General features: G+C 43.9%; 2 pseudogenes; both read left to right on the top strand.

Moving 5' to 3' along the window:
- Positions 1 to 16,676, top strand: part of LOC138551786 (zinc finger protein 84-like) — a 34,447-nt pseudogene extending 17,771 nt beyond the window's left edge.
- The window catches only part of LOC138551770 (zinc finger protein 84-like), a 94,994-nt pseudogene that overhangs the window by 17,771 nt on the left and 52,107 nt on the right, over positions 1 to 25,116 (top strand).

A 25,116-nucleotide genomic window follows, 5' to 3' on the forward strand; every position in this document is an offset into this window, starting at 1 on the left:
GCTTGTTTGGGTGTTCCTTCTCTGTGTCGGTGGGGTTTGAGCTGTGATCGCTTGGTCTGTTTTGTATGGTGTGTTGGATGGAGGTTATTTTGTTTTTGAAGTGGTCTCCTAGGTCATTGCAAAGGTTCATCAATGGGATTGGCGTGTTGTTATAGCTGGTGGGTTTTTTATTTCGTTTATGATTTTGAAGAGTTCTTTTTGGGCGTTTGGTGCTCTGAAGATTCGGTTGTCGTAATGCTTCCTCTTCGCTTTTTGTATTTCCTTTCTATATGAGCAGATCTGTTGCAGGAATTTCAATTTGTTTGCAGTGGTGTTGTTGGTCCTCCATTCAGATTCTAGTTTTCGTTTTTTTCTTTTCATGGCGTTGAGTAGTGGGGTGAACCATATATCTTTATACCTCTAGCACAATAGAACTAGTCCTTTCCAGTGCATTTTAACTGATTTAGATGACGAAAACATGTATATATCGGGCACAACGTCATGACGCATTCACGTCGGACGTGTCTGGCAATACATTGTTGCTAGGGACGTCTCCCTGACCGCTTATCCATGAGAGACTGCTTAAAAACACATGAAGATGCGAATTCCATGCGGAACGCCAAGCGTATTGTGAGTTATACAGATGAGTTTGGTTACAATGCATGCACCATGCACCATGTACTATCAAGGGAAAACTGGGCCTGATCACGACTTTGGCGGTAACACCGGCGGTATTACCACCGGCTGTATTAGCCCTACCGCCGAACTCCCCAGCGCTAATAGCGCCGGATCGCGAGTTTGGCGATAATGTAATTCCCCATTCCCCATTGAGCCCATTCGGGAAAGCCCCATTCCCCATTGGGCTCAATGGGGAAAATTTGCGCTCTTACCGCAGTGGGCCTCATCACAACCTCGGCGGTAACCCTTAAATCCGGCGGTAGCGCTATTACTGCCTGATTTAAGGGTCCGGCTCTGAGCTGGTGTGAAATCCGCGGAGAATTTGCGCTAATACCGCCGGCGGGAAACCTGCCGGCACTATGAGCGCGAAATTTCCCCATTGAGCCCAATGGGGAATGGGGCATTCCCGAATGGGCTCAATGGGGAATGGGGACTTCCAAGTCCTCCCAACTCGTGATCCCGCGCTATTAGCGCTGGGGGCTATGGCGGTCGCGCTTATAGCCCCCGCGCTAATAGCGCCAGCCCTACCGTCGAGGTCGCAATGAGGCCCAGTATCTTATGAATGCCATTCCCTGAGATGACTCACAAATGATCTGTCGCATACGAGGGAGCTCACCTTGATACATGCACAGTCTTCCCCAGCAACAAAACGGCTTACCCTGAGGTGAGTGAGACTTTGATCCCCTTTCTTACTTAAACATTTTTTAACCCTTTTAGGAATAACAGTTTACAATTAAACAAACATTTTTTTTTAACATGACAGATTTGAAGTTTTTGGAAGATTTTTGACTCGCATTTAGTTTCAAATCATTATTTTTCAGGCATACAATCAAGTTGTTCAGTAATCGTTGGAGACCTATTTGGGTAGTGTCCATTAGTACAAGGTCACAGGAAAGAAAAGCTCAGTGGAACTTCCACCGAGCTTCGGAGACACCTGTTGGTGTAGTAAATACTACTTCAATTGTATTGCAGTTAAGCTTTCAAACTTTGTTTAGTGGCACTTTGTTAGTAGTCAATCTACCATAGATCGACACGTGGTGTTTGGTTATATTTCAATCATTTATCCATCGTTATTTTCAAATTTCTCTTTATTGTCGTCCTAATGGCAGAAGCCCTTGCCGATGCATTTCGGACTGTGTCCTTTGTCAGGGCGAGTTTCTAAAAAACATAAACAACTTGGGGTTAAGTACACCCCAGATACAATCAACTAAAACCAAACAAAGCAATTTTTATTTTATCCACATCCATTTGTATACTTTTGCAATTATACATGCCACTGAAATAACACATACCTGCCAATTTCATGTATGCTTTTCTCTTTAGTTCAATATCTTCAACTCACAATCTGTGATGTCTACGGGCGATTCTTGTTTAAAACTACATGGTATTGGTATATTCCCAGAGAGTCTGCAAAAAATCAATAGTGCTACGCTTTATATGAACTTGAATTATGTACCCTAATCCCAAAGAGATTGCTTGCATGTTATTTAACAGTATATTGTGGGAGACCACAAGCATCAATAAATGTACTGTCTTACCTCATCCGGCCGCCGGTGAGGAATGTTCTGTGTCTAATCCTATAAAGACATCACGAGGCAGTATGTTGCGTGTGGCTGGTCCCCTCTGAACGAAGGACACATGTATAAATTAGTAGGCTAATGGGTATTTCTAAAAATACATATCCTCATGCAAGCATTATGTGCGCGCTTACCTGTTCTCACCAGCTAATGTGGTCGTCTCGAGGGTCCGCACCGTTGTGGTGTCCAGGGCAACAGAAGTTTCCCCTGGCAACAGAACGCTGCGCACCGCAAGTTGGATTTAAAAATACTACGTCATCACGTCGGAACACGTGATGACGCGAAATTGTAGTCAACGGGTGCTTGTGAAATGTAGTATATTGAAGCCGATAACAGTGTATAAGTCATTCCGAATTCTACCAAAGAGTCGAGTAGACTGACGTGCCGTGATCTTAATAATTGTTGCTCCTTAACTATTGTGGGGCATAATAACTTGTTGATGATGTACAATGGTATAGTCCAACAAGCTGATGTACTGTTCCAAGTACGGAACAATGCGATCTATACGCGTGATACAAGAAAATGTGTAGGTTGCTGATTAACGTGTGATGAAGCTCCATAATATGTGTTTGGCCTGCTGATGAGGTATTTAATAAGTGACATAATGATAAAAAACTTAGCTGTTGCTGGGAAGCAGCTGAAAAAACGTCTCCATACATAGGTATTTTTCACGTGACATAATTGTAAAAAACATAGCTTGTGCTGGGAAGCAACTGAAAAACCGTCCCCATACATATATGTGAATTGCTGTGTACATATAGTGCATACTATTGTTGTAGCATAGCATGGTTGCTTATTATCACATATTTTTTCTTACCTTGCATGTGAAATACTTTATACATATTGTGCGTACCGTCATTCTGGCATGGCATACTTATTCATTGACACTTGTTATTTCTTGTATCACATAGTGGCTCATATGAATCCCATCTGTTGCAAGTGCTGTTTGCACCAAATTCAGGTTAGCTGTTAAACAACAAATTCAGTGTTTTACTTTAAACTGCCATACATATGACCCCACTTAATCATTAATTACCTTTGTGGGTTACATTCTTCAATTTTACCAAGTTCATAAGAAACAAAATCAATCTAGTTCTTCATTTAAACCTGTGGGGGCAACCGTTCCAGGCCTATCGATCCAATACGCTTCTCGTTGTTCAAGTTTCTTTGAAATGTTCATGCGTAAGTTTTTAGTTCTGATTACCTCCAAAATTTGAAACCTCATCTGAGATAACTGGTGTTGATGGCTTGAAAATGTCTTGCTATCGGTGAATGACGGTTGTTTGTTCTTATATTGGATTTGTGTTCATTTCAGCGAATCCGTGCTTTACGGCTGGTTTGTCCAACATATGTAAGGCCACATGGGCATTTGATCGCATATATTACATTCTGTGTTTCGCATGTAGCATGACCCTTGAGTACGATTTTTTCACCAGTACTTGAATGAGTAATGATGTTACCCTTGGTCACATTGTTACAGTTATTGCATGAAAGACATGGGTACGTGCCTGGATGTTTGCTGCGTTGTGTTTTGATTCGATTGGGATTGGTGTCTACAAGAAGGTCCTTGAGATTGTGGCTTCTTTGAAAAGGAAAAATTGGTTTATTGCTAAAGTTGCCTTGTAATCTTGTGTCACATTCTAGTACTGAGATAGAGAGGAAGTAGAGTCAACGGCTACCCAGGCCTAAGGCGTGACAGGGGGTCGCAATATTCCTTGCAGTGGAGCTAGCTGGAGAAAAAGGATCACCGTGGAGTATAATAAACAGGAAGGTTTATTTTAACAGGAAGACATGTTTACATAATTCTTTATGTGCAGTGGCACATAGTGTATGCATACTTGAAATACATTTACAGGTTGCATATCGGTGAGTTAGTAATCATACAATAGTGACCAGATATTCTATGTATTGTTTACATTCACAATACATTTAACATTATCGACACATAGGTGGGTGTTTCTGGTTCGGTAGGTTACAAAGGGCAGTGGCTGGATGAATTGAGGCAGCGCTGCAAGGTAGTACCGAACTGTCTTCAGGACATCAAGTCGTGGTCGGACTTAGTTAAGTAAGAAGAGCGTCATCTTGTAGTTTAAGGGTGGAGAACGCTATTTAGAAACGGTGATGCAAGATTTAAAACATAGTGAAAGTAGGGCTGCAAGGAGTGGACCTACCATGTGTAAGTAAGTTGACGCCATGGCGGTGGTCTTGTGTTTGTCCAGCTGTTGGTAAATACGGCTGGGGTGGGCAAGTCTCGTTAGTCAGATGCCCAAATCTAGTTGGAAGGGGGTCAAAAGTGACAGTGCGGTGGTTAGCGGTGGGCTAAGACAAATTAGGGCACAGGTAAGATCTTGTCGTGCAAGGTATTCGTGATTTATGAGAAAGGTGCATTAAAGTGAATGCCATTCATGGATTTTGATTTTTGGACGTGCTGAAAGAAACTTGACTGTGCGGTTGGTGCCGGAGTAAGGGGGGGCTGTTATTGAGAATGACCTTTACAATTGTAATGGCGGCCAAGGGAAAAATAGCTAGGTCATGATCGAATCGTGACGATGAACATTCTACCACGACTCTAAGTGTGAGAGCGGTGAGGAAGGCCACTTGATAAATAAGTGCTGAGACCAACGGCAGTGAATCAAAAAACATGACCGTACTCGTTCTTACCTGTGCCGAATTGAAAAAGAGCTGTGTCACTGCAGGCTAGTTGTGCGCATGTGTGCCCTGGGGGGTTATTTAACCAGAATGAGGCTGAAACGTGGCCCGAACGCGCATGTGCAGAAGGGCAGTGTCTGAGTGAGTGCTTAACGCAGGGGTGTTAAATCTCAAAACCAAAACTCAGTGATGGAGTAGCGGAGAGACACATATAGTCATGTATGGCAGGAATATGTGTATGGATTAATAAGACTATGGGCCTCATTACACGGAAGGCGGTAATGGTTAACGGCCACCGTTAATGGTAACGGTGACCGTTAACCATTACCGCCTTACTACGAGGTCCCTTAGCGGGTTGGTGCTTTAACGCCTGCCTTTTGCAGGCGTTAAAAACCAACCCGCTAAGGGACCTCGGAGCTAATTACGGCACAGCAAAATTGCATTGCCGTAATTAGCGCCTTCCCCATTCCCATAGAGCCCTATGGGGCAGAAATGGGAATGGGGAAGGGCAATGGCGGAAGGGGGATTTACCGCCCCTCCAACCTTGGAATGGGGCGGTAAATCCCCTTTCCGCCAAGGCGGTGCCGGTATTTTACCGGCATGAGCCATGGCGCTAATAGCGCCATGGCTCACCGCCTACCGGGTAATGAGGCCCATAGTCCTCCTCAAATTTAATCATGAAGGCATTGGCGTAGGCAAGTGCCATGGCGGCTCCCATTGTGGTTCCACTTATTTGCTGAAAAAAGGTTTTATCATGTCTGAAGTATGGATTCCGTGCTATCATGTCGAGTAAGATCATCACAAACTCTTTAGAGGCTCCTACATCTTCTTCGTTCAACAATATCCACTCCACTGCTTGTGATCCTAAATCATGTGGTATTGATGTATACAAACTGCATACATCAATAGTGACTAAAATGTCTGTCGGTTCAATAACTATGGTGTGCAGTCTATTGAGAAAATCGGTGGTGTCCTTGATGTAGGAAGGACATTTCTGGATGATGGGTTGTAAAATCTTGTCGATATATATTCCTAATGGTTGCAAAAGACCGTCGGTAGCTGCCACAATCGGTCTTCCTGGTGGTTTATTCAGAGTCTTATGTATTTTTGGTAGTAAATAGAAGTGGGGAATATTTGGATATTGTGTTGTGAAATATGATTTAGTTGCTGATGAAATCCATCCATTCTCTTCGGCATCATTTAACATTTCTTCAATTTTGCGTTTAATGTCTTGTGTTGGGTCGTTGACTAGAACTTTGTACATATTAGTATCTTGGAGCTGTTTTTGGCACTCTTCTTCATAGTCTGTTGTGTTTAGTGTTACTAAGGCTCCACCTTTGTCAGCTGAGCGAATTGTGATGTCTGGGTCTTCATACAACTTTCTTATTACTGACATGTCTTTTTTACCAAGATTCCTATATTTGGGTGGCTTAAAAGGAACTTTTTGTAAATCTTTCAACACAGCTTCTTGAAACACGTCTATCGTCCCATGCGGAACTGGAGGCATGTAAGTGCTTTTTGAACGTAACTCCAGGAATTGCGAGTCTCTGCTGACTGGATCAGTCGATGTGTCAGCAAAAAAAGCTGTAAGTTTTAGCTTACGTATGAATTTAAATAGTTCTATTTTTGTTTCAAACAAGGTGGACGTGGGTGTAGGTACGAAGTTTAAGCCTTTCTGTAATATTGTCAATTCAGTTGTTGTAAGGTGTCGATCTGATAGATTGATGACTAAAGCTTTCTGTTCGGATATCGGCTCTGTGTGCCCGTTAGTACAAGGTCATCTGCGTAAACTTCCCATGTCAGCTGGTGATCATTCACTTTTGGAGGAAAGGAAATACAGTTTACAAAGGCAGCTGATAAATCAGCCTTGTATAGTTTGAATAACAAGGCCGCAAGCGGGCAGCCCTGCTTGACTCCTCTTTCCATTGGAATTCGTTCAGTGAGGTGGCCTTCTGCACTTAGTCTGTTTCTTATAGACGTATTGGTGTGCAGCGCTTGAATTGGTAGAAGTAGCTCAGCTGGGCAGTTACATTTTTAAAGCTTATTCCATACCATCACTCGATTCACACTGTCAAAAGCCTGACACAGATCGATAAAGGCAAGAAACAGAGATTTCCCCCCTTTGATTGCCTCAAACTTCAGCAGGTGTAACATCATAAGGTTCACTTCTACCCCCACACCTTTGGTGAATCCAGTTTGTCTGTTATCGAGGATACCAACGTCTTCTGCCCAGCTTAACAACCTCTGCTGGAGAAAAGAGATGAATAACTTGCCGATTACATATCGAGAAGTGCAATGGGACGATAGTTGTTCAGATCTGTATGGTCTCCTTTTTTAAAGATTGGAACAACTACTGCCGATTGACATGACGTAGGAATTATCATCTACATTGAGATCTCTGCAAAAGTGATTCAATAAAGCTCGCCCAATGTTCCTGGTGCCTTTTTAGCACAATATTGGATAGACCATTTGGGCCAGCCGCACCAGAGTTCTTCAGTTTTGTGATTGCATTCACTATCCCATCTTTTCCCTGCTTAAAATTCCATGGGACTTTCTGCGCTTCAGCATCGGCCACATCAACCGCAGAGTAATGCTTTACCCATGCAGCAGCACTCACACTAATACTCATGGTCGCTTTCTGTGATAGAGAACCTTCTATGATGATGGTCCATGTGTCTCTGCTATGGGCAAACAATGACTTTAGCATTTCTTCAGCTCTGTCTTGATCGCGGATTAGTTTATACGAGATTAGCCAGTTCCTGTATTTTTGTCGGCGCTTTTTTATTGTCTACCCACAGTCAGCCAACTTTCTGGCTTTTAGTTGATTTCGTTGTATTTTTATCCTCCGCCAACCTCAAGTTAAATGGATATTTTTTACTATAAAGAGTTGTCTTGAATCCACTTTGTTTTGGCTGATATTGTTCTATCAAGGGCGCACAATCGAGAGAGCCGTGTTTACGTTCACATTGTGCTGAGAATTGGCCTGCCATCTCTGTGATTGCTTTTTTATTCATTCTTAGTCGATTTAAGCCTAGATTAATTTTCAGCTTGCATTGGAATTGATTACTTGGTGCTGTCGTTGCTATTGCCAGGACAGGTACACAGCGTTGTGGTCACTTTGATTCATCTTCAGTACTTTCAGGTTTGTCACTAGAAGTGTCAAATTCCTTTACGTCCAGATATAATGTAGTGTTTTCTGAGATCCTTTCCTGGAGCACGTCGGTCTTGCCGGAATGTCGCCAACGACCTGTCCATTCAGCATCTCACAATTCCTTATGGCTAATTCCTCTTTCCAGAACTTGGCTTGCCTATTAGCTCGTTTACCTTGCGTTTGATCCATTGCTTTCCTCTCACCATTTGGGTTGAACCATGAGAGGTTAAAGTCGCCACATACTAGAATATGGATGTTCTGGAACTCCAAAATACTCTCGTCAATCACCAGCATTACGTAATCAATGAATTTTCTTGATGCTATGATGGCCGGATTCCTATAGATATTTAGAATAAGAAGATGGTTAATTCCAAGATTTTGTTAATGGGCTTTATATAGCACAGTGCTTTGTATGAACAAATTGGAGTTCATTGATCTGATTACGGTCCAATTTCTGGTGTTTTAGATCATTGTAACTAGACCTGAGAATGGACGGCCGGTCATATTTTTCCCTGCAGCATTTAGAAGAACAGTGTACCCATCACTCATAGGCATCTCCCGTAACCAAGTCTCTTGTAGGCATATGAATGAATAGCACTCTTTACTTAACCCACTCTCACAGAACAAGTGCATAAAACCACAAGTGTACCATGAGATGAGGGATTCAGTGGAGTGGGCAATGATACAATGTAGCTACTCGTCAATCGTGCGACCACTCCTCCTCAAGTCCAATCCTCTTTGGGCAGAATCCTCTCTATGATTGGCCTTATCGTTTCTGTGGACGTGACCTACCATTTCATCAGTGAGGCACATCTAGATTCATTTCTAGTACAGCCACCTCCTACTTGGGCCATTATTAGTTTTTGGGCGATCAGGAATATGGTCGTCCTTTTCGGTCACCTTTCCTTCGTTTTAATGGGGAGGCTATACCGTTAAATATTTTAACGGATGGTATTATCACCTTGTGTGTCAGTTGACACTCATCTTGATTAACATGTTGATTAAATCACCTAATACCTCATCGGCTCTTTTTCTGGATTCTGCATCTTGAGATTGATCGACTTCGGAACTACTCCAGTCATCATCAACAATCGAATAAGTAGATAGATATAGAAGATCTTCAGTCGCGAATGACTGTGGGTCACTAATATCATTTCTTGCTCTTTTTTTTGGGTTGATGGGTTCAGATGGTAGATACTTCTTCTGTGTTTCATGATTACCAGTGGACTTTTTGTTTATCTGCAAGGGCCCGCGCTCAAAGAGAGGCACCGGTGGTGGGGTTGATTGGTTTCTTATAAATCTCTTCAAGCTATTAGATTTTCTTTTTGTTCCATTCGTGTTTTTGCCTTTGGTTGGCGGTCCGCTGATATTATTTACGCAGCTAGACTTTGTAGCTGTGCTTGAAGGAAGAGCTTTGGGAAGCTTTGCCAACATTTCAAATGTTAAGTAACCATCAGGGATCATGCCAGAATTTGACTTTTGAGACTGCCCTGGAGTTTGTCAACTTCCACTCGTTGTTGCTTCAAGTGGTGCCTGTTGTATACTAGCAGGCCCCAGACCGATGTTTCAGCTACCTCTGTGTGGTGGGAGATAAATTCCTTTGATTTGTGTCAGATTCAGTGGGTTCAACCTACAGCCAGCCTTGTTCACTGACGTACTTGAAGCTTGAGAAATGGTTTCATAATCATCAATGCTTATTGTCTCGACTTGCGTTTCATTGTCAATGGGGACCGAATTTGCAAACACAGGTAGAGTGTTAACTCCAACATTTGGAGCTTCCCCATTCTTTGTCTTACAATTACAAGCATCATCTTCTTTATTTGAGCCCATGTTGTGGAAATTGTGCCGCATCTATTTGTTGCAGTCGATCACTGCCTCCGTCAGTTTGGAATTGCCTGCAATCTCATGTCCCGCCAGATCACTTAGCCTATTATGCCACTGGGAAGATGTTTCCACTTCGCGATCCAATCTTCTTTGAAGTTGCTCAGTAAATATTTCAAGAGAGCTAAGTTTTGAGTTCATCATTGCTAGTAGTGAACTCTGACCTTTTAACAAGTCATTTAAGGCTTCATTTTTTGCTATCTTTCTTTGCCCCCCAAGGGTGGAATCATTGAGGGTTTCTTCCTCGAAGTTTCCAGAAGGCCATTGGGCCTACACCGCACCATGTCAGAGGAGAAGGACAGAGCCTCCCTCTTCAAGCTCTGCACCAGCTGCGGTTTTCAGAATCTTTTCATGGAGGACAAGCATTCCCAGTGTATTGATTGTCTTTGTCCGTCGTACAAGGAGGAAGATTGCGAGATCTGTCGTGGCTCTACCAAGTGTACTATGAAGGATCGGCACATCAGGCCGGTGGCGTGGATCATAGCCAAGGCCCCTGCCCCGTGCGGTTCACAGGGGCATGCCTCTTGCGGATCCAGCCAGCAAGAGCAGGCTTCTAAGTCCTTTGAGGGCGCTCCAAAGGTGGGGGCCCAAGACAAGACCAAGCACTGCGAGTCCCGTTCCATCGGGGTCTCTGCCAAGCGGGTCCTGTGACTATTCGATGCAGGGCTTTCGTCAGTAAGCTATGCACTGAGCCATTGAAGCTCTTCATTCTATATTTATGCCTAGGAATACTACCCACCCTCATGGATACACGCATGTGGCAGAACATTGAGCACAAAGCAAGACTGTGCCACCTTTGCAGTACCACGATTGAGAATAGTAGGCATCTACTTTTGGAATTCCCCACGTTGTGTGATTCCTTTCATCGAGGCTATGGCAAATTGGAGGTAGGTTCTGAAAGGCTGTCGACTAATCAGTTTTGGAGTGCTATCTCCTCTGCAGAATCTCAGGTCTGAACAGCTGCTGCAAACTGTGGATGGAAAATGGCGCTTTATAAAATGATTGCCTAGACTATTGACTTCAGATTTAAAAGAGTATTTAGGGCCGAGTGCTGGTAGAATTTTAAATCAGCGTTCTTAAGCTTACTTTTGTGTTTTGTATGTCGTATGACCATTTGCTAAGAAGTGTTGTTAGCTAATTGATGTATGAGGTCAGTGGATTGTAATCTGATATTTTTTGTTGTATTTTTCTATTCTTTTATTGCTTATTTTTTCCATTGTGCAAATGTTTTATAATGAAACCAAATGCACTTAAATAAAATAAAAAAGGATGGTTCTACATTGGCATGTAACTCAAAAGGACTGGGTAATGAAAGCAGCACACAACAACACAGAACCTCTGCTTATAAATGCAAGTCATCTCTTATGTGTCATGTGTCATGTCTGATAGTACAAACACAGAAACTAATTAAATGACTTTCCTTTTATTCAACAGGTCAATTCAGCACGAGCAAGAAAAAACACAAGATTCTTCTAAATTAAAAAGTATAATGTAAAACTTGCATTTTCCCGATCTTAGCAGGATCCATCCCTAAAGAACACAGAATATGGCAACCTGAGCAGGTGCAGTGATTGGTAAAACGTGCTGAATAGGAGATATTCCGTACACGTGGTATGGTCAGGCACTCCTCCAGCACCAGTGTAGGGAAACACAATATTTAGATTGTGAAATTATTAAAAGGTAAAGTGGGTATAGTAGAAAGACAAACATGACCTTCAATTACTACACGCACAAAGTTGCTTGGGACGAAATAACTGCATTTCATGTCAGATATGCATAGTTAAATATTTTTAAAAATGACTATGAAAAGAAATGGACAATAGGCAATCGCTGGCCCATGAATCTAGGAACAACTTTAGTCCGATGGAACATACCATTATTCATCAGAGAACACAAACAGGGGGGAAGCCTCATCAGTGCACTGAATGTGGGAAATGCTTCAGTGAAAAGGGAACTCTTTCTCGCCACGTGAAAACACATAAGGGGGAGAAACCTCATCAGTGTATTGAATGTGGAAAAAGCTTTGTGGAAAAGGCATACCTTACTGTCCACCAGAGATCACATACAGGAGAGAAACCTTATCAATGCACTGAATGTGGCAAATGCTTTGGTGCGAAGGCAAGTCTTATTCGCCACCAAAGAACACATTCCGGGGAGAAACCTCATAAGTGTCCTGAATGTACAAAAAGCTTTGGTTTTAAGGAAAGTCTTATTCGACACCAGAGAACACATACTGGTGAGAAGCTACATCAGTGCACTGAATGTGGGAAATGCTTCAGTGTGAAAAACAGTTTAAAACTCCACCAGAGAACACATACTGGGGAGAAACCACATAAGTGCACAGAATGTGGAAAAAGCTTCAGTGGCCATGGAAATCTTTTTCGCCACCAGAAAACACATACAGGTGTGAAACCTCATCAGTGTAGTGAATGTGGAAAAGGTTTCAATGTAAGGCAAAATCTTACTATCCACCTGAGAATACATACAGGGGCGAAGCCTCATCAGTGCTTGCAATGTGACAAATGCTTTTCTGTGAAGGCCAAACTTATCCGACACATGAGAACACATACCGGAGAGAAACCACATCAGTGTAGTGAGTGTGGAAAAAAGCTTCATTGTAAAGGAACTTCTTACTTACCATCAGAGAACACATACTGGGGAGAAACCTCATCAATGTACTGAATGTGGGAAGTTCTTTACTCTGAAGACAAATCTTATCCTCCACCAGAGAACACATACAGGGGAGAAACCTCATCAGTGCAATAAATGTGTAAAAAGCTTTAGTCATAGGGCAAGTCTTGTATGTCATCAGAGAACACATACTGGAGAAAAACCTCATCAGTGCACTGAATGTGGGAAGTGCTTCAGTCAAAGAGGCAATTTTGCTCTTCACCAGAGAACACATACAGGGGAGAAACCATATCAGTGCACTGAATGTGAAAAAAGATTCAGTACTCATGGAAATCTTTTACGCCACTTGAAAACTCATATGGAGCAGTCATGTTATCAGTGTAGTGAATGTGGAAAAGGCTTCAGGTTCGAAAGACATTTTATTTGCCACCAGAGAACACATATGGGAGACAAACCATATCAGTGCAGTGAATGTGGAAAAAGCTTTAGTGTAAAGAGAAATCTTACTCTCCACCAGAGGACACATACAGGTGAAAAACTTCATGAGTGCACTGAATGTAGAACAGGGTTCAGTGTGAAGGGCAATCTTATTGTCCACCAGAGAATGCATACAGTGGAGAAACCTCATCAGTGCACTGAATGCGAAAAAAGCTTTAGTGGAAGAAGTACTCTTGTTCGTCATCAGAGAACGCATACTCTGCTTCAGTTGGAAGAGCAGTTTTATACTTCATCAGAGAATACACACAGGGATAAACCACATCAGTGCACTGAATGTGGTCAAAAAGTTCATTGTTAAAGGACATCTTACTAGCCACCTGAGAACCCATACAGGGGTGAAACCTCATAAGTGCAGTGAATGTGGGAAAAGCTTCAGTGTGAAGGGTAATCTTAGTCTCCACCAGAGAACACATACAGGGGGGTAACCTCATCAGTGCTGTGGAAAGAGATTCCAGCACCCTTGTTTCCAGGCCGCCAGACTTGGAATGAGGCCCATTGTGTGTACAACTTATCATAGTAGTGACTATGAGCGTAGAGGGAAATGCAACTCTGCAACAGTGAAAACAGACAGGAAGGGAGGCTCACTTGCTACTGGGGAAACACATACAGGGGGAAACATCATTAGTCAAATCAATGCTTCAGTTTCTAAGGAAGTCATATTTTTCACCAATTCATACATTTAGAGGGAGCAACCTCATGAGTGCATTCAATCCGGGAACAAAAGCAGCAAGAGGCGAAGACTGGGCGGGCAAAAGGCACAGAGCCGCCTGCGGATGATACAGAGACATGAAGCAGGTTATGTCTCCTCCCGAAGTTATTACAATTTAAGCTGCACCCTCTCTGCCCCGTTGGAGGAAAGCACCCATGACGTGCTGGAGTGTGCGTGAGCGGGCGTCACGTGATCGAATTCCAACAGTCGTTTCCGGTTAAGGGAGTCGGACCGCGTTACCTGGAGCTACTCTCAGCGTGATTGACACAGCACTGCAGGAGCCTGTTAGGTGAGCGGTTGTGGGGTCTAGAGTGACCTTTTTCTCCAGCTCCCAGCTCCCAGGGCACAATAGACCTCCAGTTATAAAGAGAGGAACTGGGAAAAGTGAGCTCACGTGTTGTCTTTTCTTGGTACTGAGCAATTGTGAGACTGTTCTAGTCAGCTAGTGAAGCTCTGGCAAATATGGCAAACATTCCGGCTCCCATGTTCTTCCTTACAGGCGTGGGAGAGCCCAGGATCAGATGGGCTGACTGGAAGGAGGGGTTTGTAAGGTATGCCTTAGCTTCTTTTGGTGCAAACTACTCTAATGAGCGAGAGGAGGCTCTATTGTTTCACAGCCTAGAACCAGCTTGACAGGATCTTTTGAGGAAATTGCCCGAGCCAACTGACTTCGGGGATGGGGGTCCCTATGAGAAAACTCTTGCCAAATTAGACAATCACTTTCACGTAGAGGAGAACATCATATTAGAACACTACAAATTTGCCACCAGGGAACAGAAACATGGCGAGAGCATTCAGGAGTTTGTGACAGCACTTAGAGGGTTGGCAGTAAAATGCAGGTTTACACACTGTCATGATGAAAACCTGAGAGACCAATTAATGATAAAATGTTCTAATGACAATGTTAGAAAAGAATTGTGGAAGGAGCACAACCCTACCTTGGACAGGGCAATAGAAATTGCAAAAATGGTGGAACATACAGAGAAGTGCATTAAAACGCTCCAGTTTGACAAAGGGGGCAACCAGATGCCAGATAGACCAACATTGGAAGAGGGGTTGGTGTTAGGGAGAATTCTCTCTTTAGGCTGAATTTCCTAACCTAGTGAGTCCCCCAGCGGCTTTGCTGGATTTCTGGAGTTTGTTTTTTTCTCCTGCCAGGAGTGAGACTCTTTTTCTCCCACTCTTGGACATGATTTATGGTGTTCCTTTGACTGTTAATGTGTTTTATGGGCTATGGGGTCCTTTACTCCATAGGGTCTCATGTGTTTTTACTATGTGTGTTACACAACACCCTCCATGCAGTAACACAGGGCTGTCATAGTGACACCCCACCATAGACTCCATACCCTGGGACTGACTACTGTCTCCCAGGGCATGTAAAGTTACCATTGGCTTTACTAGTCCCAAATTATGAACAGAAACCAGTACAAACCATCATATTGTGGACGTACTGGTCGGGGCAATTCGATTGCCCCGGAGTCTGTTAGTCGAGGGGGCACGTCTCCGTCCCCCCTGATTGAGTTTTGGCTGGTGGCAGTGGAAACTACTTTTTATATTCGACCGCAAATATTTTCCTATGGGATTTTCCCATTGTTCGAGGCTACCAACTTTAATTATTTAATTCTCATAGCCTCGAACATACCGCTGGTTTATTTAATTAATATTAATTCTCCGGTTGGTATTTTTTGCCAAGACTCGATTCAAAAATGGCGTTTGTGTTCTCTTCTGTGACTCCAACCCAAGTCGAGCCCTTTGTTCCACTTTTTTGGCGGGCTTCTCCACAGAAGCCTCCAAAAGTGGTGCCACTGTGTCTGGGTACCACAGGGAGTGTGGGAGGGGGTTTAGGCACCCTGCACTGAGTTACCTTGGTAACTCAGGTCGCACTCTTGTGTGATTGGCCCAAGTGGTGAGCCGGACGGCTCACCACTTAGCATGTTTGAGTGACAGCTAGGCTGAGTGAATGGGGGTTTTCTGCATAAAAGCAGGGCTTTGGGGACTGGAACTTCAGAAGTCGCCACAGGACCTGAGAATCCGACGAGGGAGAAGCTGAGCCGACCTACCACGACCACCGGTGGAGTCCTGCAGAACCGACTCACCACTTCCCGACGACAGAGAAGATCTCCCCGGCTGGAGAGGCTTCTTCCCCTGACTGGTGGGCACAACTAGTTTTCCTTTCTTTTTTCGCACCCCAGCCCGGTTTGTGGTCGAACTGCCCGTACCAAGCACCCTGGCAGCTGGATAGCCACTCACCACTGAACCGCTCCTTGTACCTGAGAAACTCCGCGGCTGGTTTCTTCCCTGGCAGTGCAACGGACTCCTGTCTTCCTCCTACACGAGATCCTCTCTTCCCCCGGACGAAGCACCGACTTGCATCCGCTGCCAGGAACAACTGCCCCCGCTGGAGTATTCTCACCACTTTAAGGTACCGTGTCCGTCAGGCCTCCCTTTCTAAAGATTGCTACAAGCTAATAATAACTCCTTAACCTTCTGGACTGGGCTGGCCGCCTTGACCCTCTAACTGGTCCCTTTCTGTGGTCTAACTCCTTTTTGAATCTTTACAAGACTTTTGTGCACTGCAACCGTGTGACCTTGGACACATTTTGTTTGGATACCCTGAAAGTGGATCCGGCCTCTTGAACTGTAACTTCACGGTTTTACCTTGCCTTCCTCTCTTGTTGTGTTCTTGAAAAAGTGTGTTGGGATCTGTTTCAATTTGTTCTCAGCTTTTCTCTCCCTTTTTAAAACAAACTATTAGAGTGCCATCTACGTTAAGCGCTCACCGCTGTCTGAAAATAAGTGGGGCTTTACTTAAGACTTGTCTAATATTCTTTTAAGGGAGTGTATATCTTTTAGTGACCGTGTTTTTGAATTTCTTACTATTAGTGCCTGTGTGTTTTTCTAGATGTGGTTTTTAAATAAATAATTATATCTCTTTTACACCAAGCCCTGGTCAGTGTTTACTTGTTCTATTGTGTGCTCTTGACCTATTGTGAATACTCTGTAAACTGCCTAACTCTTCTTGAGGGAAGTTTGACTGCTCAGCCACAGCTACCAAGTGAATCTGTGTGGTACAGACTGCTACCAAGTGGGTTTACTGCCAAACACCTGTAGTCCTAAATCTTTTGCAGTGGTCCCAGAGGGAACTGCACAGGTTTTTGCCTAACAGTTTGTGCATAAAGTCTCTAAGGCTCCACCAAGACCTTATGCAAGTGATACGGCTAAGAGGTATGAGAAGACGGACAGGAAGATGGATGAGCAGAGCTCCGAGTAATAAAAGCTTTGGGCATCAGTGGGTTCCCTCGAGGGATGTGAGGGGCCCCGTCAGACCCAAGACTGCTTCGGGCAGGAGGTGCTTCACGTGTGGAAGTGCCACACACTTGGCGTTTGACAAAGAATATTTGGCCTTGCACATAATATGTCATGAGTGTGGAAGAAAGGGGCATTTAGCGCGTTGTTGCAGGAATTGCAATGCTGGTCAGGTCTGCAAGGTTTCTGTATGTGGTGATGATAGTGAGGTTGGGGAGACAGGGAGAGGGGTTGTTTTTTCAGTGAATGCTGTTGCAGACAAGGTGAATATTCCTAAACCTTATGCAGAGGGGATGATTAAGGGAATACCTGTGAAAATGCTGATTGATAGCGGTGCAGACTATACTTTGATCAGCGTGAAGGTATGGAGGGACACATTTCAATGTTGTACCTTGTGGGAAGATGATGTTAAGGCAAATGCTTATGGAGATGTCCCTATAGAAATGATTGGATGTTTTGAGGGAGAGCTGCAGTTTAAAGGAAGTAAGGCAATAAGTAGCATCTACCTGGCAACCAAAGGTGGGGAGCTACTGTCCTGGAGCCATCAGGCTGCGTTGAAGATTAATCCAGACCAGGTCCTCACAGTGAAAGGTGTGGGGACACAAAATGATGGTGTAGAAGGTGTGACTGGAGATGTGGGTGGAAAGCTTGGGTGCTTAAAGGGGGTTGTGCACAAAATCAGGTTAAAAAAGGGAGCAACACCCAAAGCTGCAAAGTTGCGGGTGTACCATTAGCGTTGCGCAAGGAGGTGGAAGAGGAGTTATTCAGAATGGAGAGTGATGGTGTCATAGAGAGGGTGCATGCATCAGAATGGGATAACCCAATGGACGAATAAGGTTATGCATTGATCTCAGACACCTTTACAGTATGGTAATTGCTGACAAGTTTCCCTTCCAAGGATTGATGATTTGTTGGTGGGGGTATCGGATGCAACTGTTTTCTCTATCTTAGACTTAAAGTCAGCGTATCATCAGGTTGAACTTCATGAGGAGTCCAAGGATCTCACAGCATTTATAGCACCCAAAGGTCTTTTCAGATGTGTGAAGATGCCTTTCGGGCTGGTTTCTGCTGCCAGTGGGCCTCATTACGAGGAAGGAGGTAACCATGCCGCTTTTTGCGGCATGGCTACTTCCATTCCGGGCACCGGGTCCGGGTTCCTTGAATTGGGAAATACCGGGCCATTCCAACCTTGGAGGGCCCGGTATTTCCCCATTCAGGGAACCCGGACCCGGTACAACCCCATTCCCATTTCAGCCCCCATAGGGCTCAATGGCAATGGGGATGATGCTAACATTGGGCCCGTTAATTGAGGCCCGTTGTTAGCATCCTGGTGTGCTCGCGGGACCAGCTAAGGATGCCTGGTAAAACCAGGCGTCCTTAGCGGGTCCCGCGAGCAGACCTCGTAATGGGGAGGTAAGGGGTTAACAGCTCCGGCACCTTTACCGGCGCCGTTAACCCCTTACTTCATACCTTGTAATGAGGCCCTGTGTCTTTCAAAGTATGATGTACAGACTTCTTGGAGGAGAGCCGGGAGTAATGTGCTATCAAGATGATGTGCTGATATGTGGTGTTGATGAGGATGAACGTGATGCGAGGGTGAGGAGAGTCATGAACATTTTGGAGGAGGCAGGCTTGACAATAGCCACTGAAAAGTGTACTCTTAAGTCTAACAAAGTGGTTTATCTTGGTCATGAGATCTCTGGGAACGGAGTTAGGCCCAAGGAGGATGCTGTGGAAGCTATTAGAAGTATGTCGGCACCCAAAAGCAAGGGTGATGTGTTATCCTTTTTGGGATTGATTGAGTTTTATGCAAAATTCATTACAGGGTCGGCAGACAAAACATGAAACTTTCATAGGCTTACACGCAAGGGTGTGAGTTTTTGTTGGGTTGAGAAATGTAAAATGGGGTTCCAGGAAGTGAAGTCAGCATTGATCAATGCTCCCATTTCAAATGCATTTGAGGTAAATAAAAATACACTTTTGTTTGTTGATGCTCTTGACTACGGTTTAGGGGGTGTGCTGATGCAGGAGGATGGTATGGGTTTACATACCATACCATACCATAGCGTTTGCATCCAGGATTCTTAAGAATGCTGAGAGTAGGTACTCTGTGGTTGAGGACGAAGCTCTTGCGTGTGTGTGGGGTGTGGAAAAGTTGAAGAGGTTTTTGTGGGGAAGAGAGTTTATAATTTGTACTGACCACAATCCGTTGGTCAACAAATCTGCAAAAGGGGGTCTGGAAGGAGTGTCCCGTCGTATAATGAAGTGGGTGAGTTCTATGCAAGGATTGAGATTTTCATTGGTACATATTCGTGGGGAGAGTAATGCTCTGGCAGATGCCCTATCGAGGGAGGGTGCAGCAGAAGGAAGCTGACACGGGTGAAGAGAGTCAAGAAGAGGATTTAATGGAAATATTTCAGGTTCAGGGTTGCTTACAAAGGAATTAATGGGTTGCTGCATTTGTGAAGGATGATTTGTATCAAAAAGTAGCAGCTATGGTAAGGAGGAATGATATTAAAGAACAGAATGGTGCGATGGAAGGATTTGGTAAAGTAAACAATGAACTGTGGTTTCAGGGTGACTATTTGTATCGGGGGCATCAATTGGTGGTCCCAGACAAGATGAGGAGCACGTTAAATAGATTTAACTCACGTGGGCCATTTGGGGGTGGCAAGGACAAAAGGTCTAGTGAGGGCCGATTTCTGGTGGCCTGGTGTGGATAAGGATTTGGATGGGCAGGTGAAGACTTGTCTGGATTGTGTTGCTGGTGATAAAGGCCTTACTATTCACAAAGTTCCCATTGTTGTACGGGACAGTCCCAGAGTACCCTGGGATGAGGTAGCACTTGATCTGTTAGGGCCTTTCAATGTCAGTGGGTCCAGGGATGTACACCTATTAGTAGTTATTGATCTGCTGTCCAAATGGCCTGAATTGTGTGTGTTGAGGGAGATTTCAAGTGTTGTCTAAAGAGTTTAAGGAATTTCTTGAGACATATGGTGTGGAGCAGGTCACCACAGCACTCTTATCATCCCCAAGGGAATGGATGTGTTGAGAGGTTCAAAATGACGCTTATGGAAGCGATTAGAATAGCGGTGGCCACTGGGGGAGATTGGCTTAGGACTGTAATGGAAATGACCTTCCAGTATCGCTTGGCTCCCCATAGTGTTACCAGGGTTTTCGCATTCGAAGTTCTGTGAGGAAGAAAGCCCAATACCCATTCGTGTCCGGGGTGGATGGGGAGGTCAACAAGTGTGAGTGTAGACACTGAGGATATGAGGGAGAGGATACATGAGAGTGGGATGAAAGCCAAAGTTCGTTATGATCAAAAGATGCAGGAATTTGGAAGTGAAGGTGAAAGGTGAAAATACCTACTAAGGTACGGAAGGGTGCTGTGGTTTTCTCAGAGCCCAAGCTAGGGGTGAACGTTTTGGGGTTGTCTGTGTTGGTGAAAGGAGGAGCGGTATGGAATAGGGAGAGAGTGGCAATTATCAAGAGTGGTATGGTATGGAAAGGAAGTGGATGGGCCAGTGATGGGTAATGATGTTTTTGGGAAAGAAGGGAGGTGTTAAGTGAGGCCTCACCTTTGGACTCAACATATACCTGTACATATGCACACAGCTTATTCCTTGTGAGACATTCACAATGTATATAGTTATGCACTGTCTATTTCATACATTGTAAATAGTTTAGAAGGGTCATAGAATCTTGTGCCTGCTTGACTACTGTTTCTATATATACTTGTTATGGCTCACGCCATGGAATGGGAATGCTGCAGGGGTAAGGGTTCCAGGAGGCTGACCTTGATGCTCAATAAATCCCTGCTGTTAACCAAATACCAAGTGTGGTCATTGGGTCAGCCACAACTGGCACTGACAGAGCCGGTGCAACGCCAGCAACATGTGGGATGCGTACACTCAGTTTCTGATTCAACAACCCGGTGCTACAGAGACGGCATCGCCCACACACAAGGGTGGGGCTTGATCAGCTGTAGAATACGAGTCACAATCTGGAATAAAGTACTGTGAGGAGATTAGACTTGTTTGATAATGGCCGTACAATGCTGTATACGATTTGGCTCTACTGTATGACGCTATTGATCACGATCATGATGGACATGGCAGTTTGAATCCACGTTGGAGTGCACCAACGAGGTGAGGGGTGTGGGGGGGGTTCATTGGCACGCTACGTTGTGCGTTTGTTTATTGTAAAAGCCAATAAAAAAGAAGTTTTAAAAAAACAATATGTGTAGGAGCTGTGCAAGGGTACATTTTGAGCTTGAAAATTCCTAGATCAGTAGTAAATGCAGTTCCGGACTGTCCTCAAAGTATAGACCCGATCGCAAACACGTCACCATGCTGCACGCAAGGTCACGTGAGCCGGTCCGGAATGTCTGCGATGACATCAGAAGTTCACACACGATGACAAACCCAAAATCAGTGGAAAAAGTAGCAAAAAGTGAATGGAAGTGTTAAAAATATGCTAAAAGGTGGAAAATGGCAGAGATTTAAGGTAAAACATTGTATAGTGGACAAAAACTTTGCTATATTGGTGTAAGTATATTAATAAGTTATAGGAAATTATCATGCACTGGTAAAAACCCACGGAATTCACTGAAAAACCTTGTTAAAGGGACGTTATGGTTAGGTTGCACTATTAACATGAAATTCCATGAAAATCTTTGTCAAAGGAATGTTATGGTTACAAGTAAAACGAAAACCTCAGAAATTCACCAGTTATGGTAAGCTAAGCAACTATAACTTGCGCCACCACAGTGTACTGCTACGTCATGGGAGATCAAAGATGACATCACAAACGTCATTGATGACATCACATGTGAAATTAATTTTGACGAAATGTCCCTACAAGAGGTTGTGTTTATAATGTTGGTAACAAGATGTCAGGGGTAATCGGGAGACCTATCATGAACTACTTAATCTATTAAAGAATGTACTCATCTATACAAAACATTGGGCCTCATTACAAGTTTGCCGGTCAGGAAACAACGGTACCAGTAAGCCTACCGGTACCATTGTTTTCAGACCAGCAAACTACGAGTCTGCGAGCGGGTGCCTTTCCGCCCGCCAGGTCTGACCTGGCGGGTGGAAATGCACCCGCTCGCAGACCTTGTAGGATGCACCAGCACCATTCATGAATGGTGCTGTTGCATCCAACCTCCCCATTCCCATTGAGTCCAATGGGACTCAAATGGGAATTGGGAGTCATCTTTTCCAGCACCCGGGTATGGGCAATTACTCTGTCTGCCGGGGCTGTAATTCCCTGATAATTGCCCATTCCCGGTTGGTGAAAAAAAAAAATGACTCGGGCGGCAGCAATGCCGGTTTTACAGACACGGCTACAGCCAGAGTTATAAGGAAGCCCATTGTATTGCAGTGTTATTGTTAATACAGGAACTGAATCATACATACACATAAGCACAGGCAATGGCTGCAGCATGCACCATAGAAGTGCAATATTTTTAGTGTTGTAATTTTGGATAGTAAAATAATGAATGCGAACTTATCAGAGTTTGGAGTAATGTTAAACATGTAATAAATAGCTAAAATTCAATACTTATTACAAAAAAAAACATATGAAGATCCACAATGCATACAAATCAGAGGTTTATACAGGGAAACTAAAGTAAGGAAGAAATAAACAGCTTCACAAGAAAATGTTAATAACATTAAAGTTCATCTTCATGTATACAAATGAATTGTGTGTTTGAGGCCTGCTTATTGCCCCTTGTATGAGCACCATGAGCTAAGACCAAACCCTATGGAAAGTACTTACATACAACAAGGTTAACGTCTAGATATATATTAACTTTTGAATTTTAATATTCTTTCTGTCAGTGAACAAAACCACCTGGCCTATATATGTCATTGAACAAATATAAGTGCCACAGATATGTGATGTCATCAATGACATTTGTGATGTCATCTTTGATGTCGTGGGTGTTAGTCTTAGCAGTGCACGTTGGTGGCGTGAGTAATGGTGGCTTAGCTTATCATAACTGGTGAATTTCTGAGGTTTGTCGATTTTGCTTGTAACCATAACATCCCTTTAACAACTTTTTTTTCAGTGATTTATATTACACAGCCCCGGTAGTGGCTGTGTAGTTATGGTTAAGTTGCTGTTTCCATAGGAAGAGCACTTTGTGGGTGGCTTATAACTCCGCTGCCCCTGGACGAATCCTCACCAGACTTTGCAAAAAAAGTATATGGGCCACTGTGAATTTTTTTTGCAAAGTTATGTGAGGTTTGGTCTAACGGGGGGGGAGTTATAGGGGGGTCCCAAAACTTCTTTTTTCCCCATAGACTGAATGGGGGAAAAACTTTGTGCACGCCTACAGGTGAAACTGTTGGACGGATTTTCACCAAATTTGCGGCAGTGGCAGGCCCTTGGTCCGGAAAGCGTGCTTCTGTAAATTTGGTGACAATCTGTCCAGTAGTTTCCTTTAAAATGACCAAAAAATGTGTCTAAAAAAATTAGTGATATCTATGTCCGCTCCGCAACGTCTTACCTGTTTGGCTGCAGAGCACCGTAATGTGCGTCAGATTGTGTGGATGTGCCCGACATCTTGGATCCCAGGACAGAGCGGTCGTCAGCAGAGCCAAAATGTTGTTTCCGAAACTGTTTTACTGTCTGTAAATACCAAAATCATGTAATTGCCATGTTTCTTTCCCTTAGCAAGACTTAAAACATTGCCCATGTTAAAGCATTATGTCCATGTTAAACCAACTGCTTTTGTGTCCGTGCACGAGGTCCAGGGTTTTCACCTTGAACACATATTACTCATAGATTTAGGAATGTCCCCCTGCTCTCCTTTCCCGTAAAGCTACATAAACAGCATCTGTTAGCACGTTTACACTTCCCTTCCACAGAAAGCGGCCTTGCAAGTCAGCATGTGTTCACTGACCCTGGGTTTATTCTCTCATGGATAAATGATTGCTAGCATCCGCACTCTTTCCCGAGACATAAGCATAAACGTATCTATATTTGGAGTTGTTATTCTCTGGGATATGCGTGTAGGAGACTTGTGTCAGGCGCTCGTGCGTCACTCTGTAAAAGATATGTCCTGCTTTTGTTCAACAGACCATAAATGGACATCATTATCACTACAGCAGCAGGATATGTGTAGCTTGGAAAATTCCCCACTATGTCAAGTGTGATGAACTAGCTTGTTGTACAACCATACATGTTAAAGGTTACATCTGCATCCTGAAGCATATTATGATTTGCTTAGATAAGTTATATGAGTAATGACCATTTGCGATGTCCGGCCTTTGTAAAATCTCACCGCAATGTCTGGGAATACAGCCAAAAGTGTTCCGACAGGAATTTGTATGTTTGGAAAGGTCTGGTTCTGAGCCAGGCATAAGACTCAATGTAATCATTTCCTTATAAAAAAAGCATGCTCACTGTAATACTGGCAGTACACACTAGCAGCATCCCTCTGATAATGTTACGCGTCGGCTCTTCCGCGGAAGCTTTGTTTTATTGCAATAAATAATTGTTAAACTCACTTACGAGTGCGTTTATTTTTGACAGAGACCTCCGCCTGGTGAATTTTAGCATTGACTAATTGGCGTCCCTGGGTGGGCCTTGCAGATGCAGTCCATCGCTTTGATGCGTGCCTTCCATTGAGCTCCTGTCTCCGGCGGACGAGTTACTGGGCTCAAATTCTATCGCACCTTTGCTGCAAAAGCGCAGGTCCTCATCTTGAGACGGAGATCAGGAAGAAGGAGAGACGACTTCTCTGCCAAGGACCAGAAGAACCAGACAGAGGGGAGGTCTCCTTGGTGCGGTGAGTGAATTGTATCTGCAGAAATTGTATTGCTGGACGGTAAGCCACAATTGGTATCAGTTTTATGGTACGTATTATTTGGGTTTGGTAAGGTATTTTATTAATAATGGGAAACTTGTGTGACCGAAATAAAAATGAGGAACCTATGCATGCACCTGCTGAAGGCACTCCGTGTTATACTATGCTAACTAACTATGGGCTGTGGGCGGTACAGTTTTGCAAAAACTAGGAGGACTACACAAAGATGTCC

This window comes from Ambystoma mexicanum, chromosome 1q (assembly GCF_040938575.1).
Source record: "Ambystoma mexicanum isolate Mex_15411 chromosome 1q, UKY_AmexF1_1, whole genome shotgun sequence".
In the NCBI taxonomy this organism is placed as follows: Eukaryota; Metazoa; Chordata; class Amphibia; order Caudata; family Ambystomatidae; genus Ambystoma; species Ambystoma mexicanum.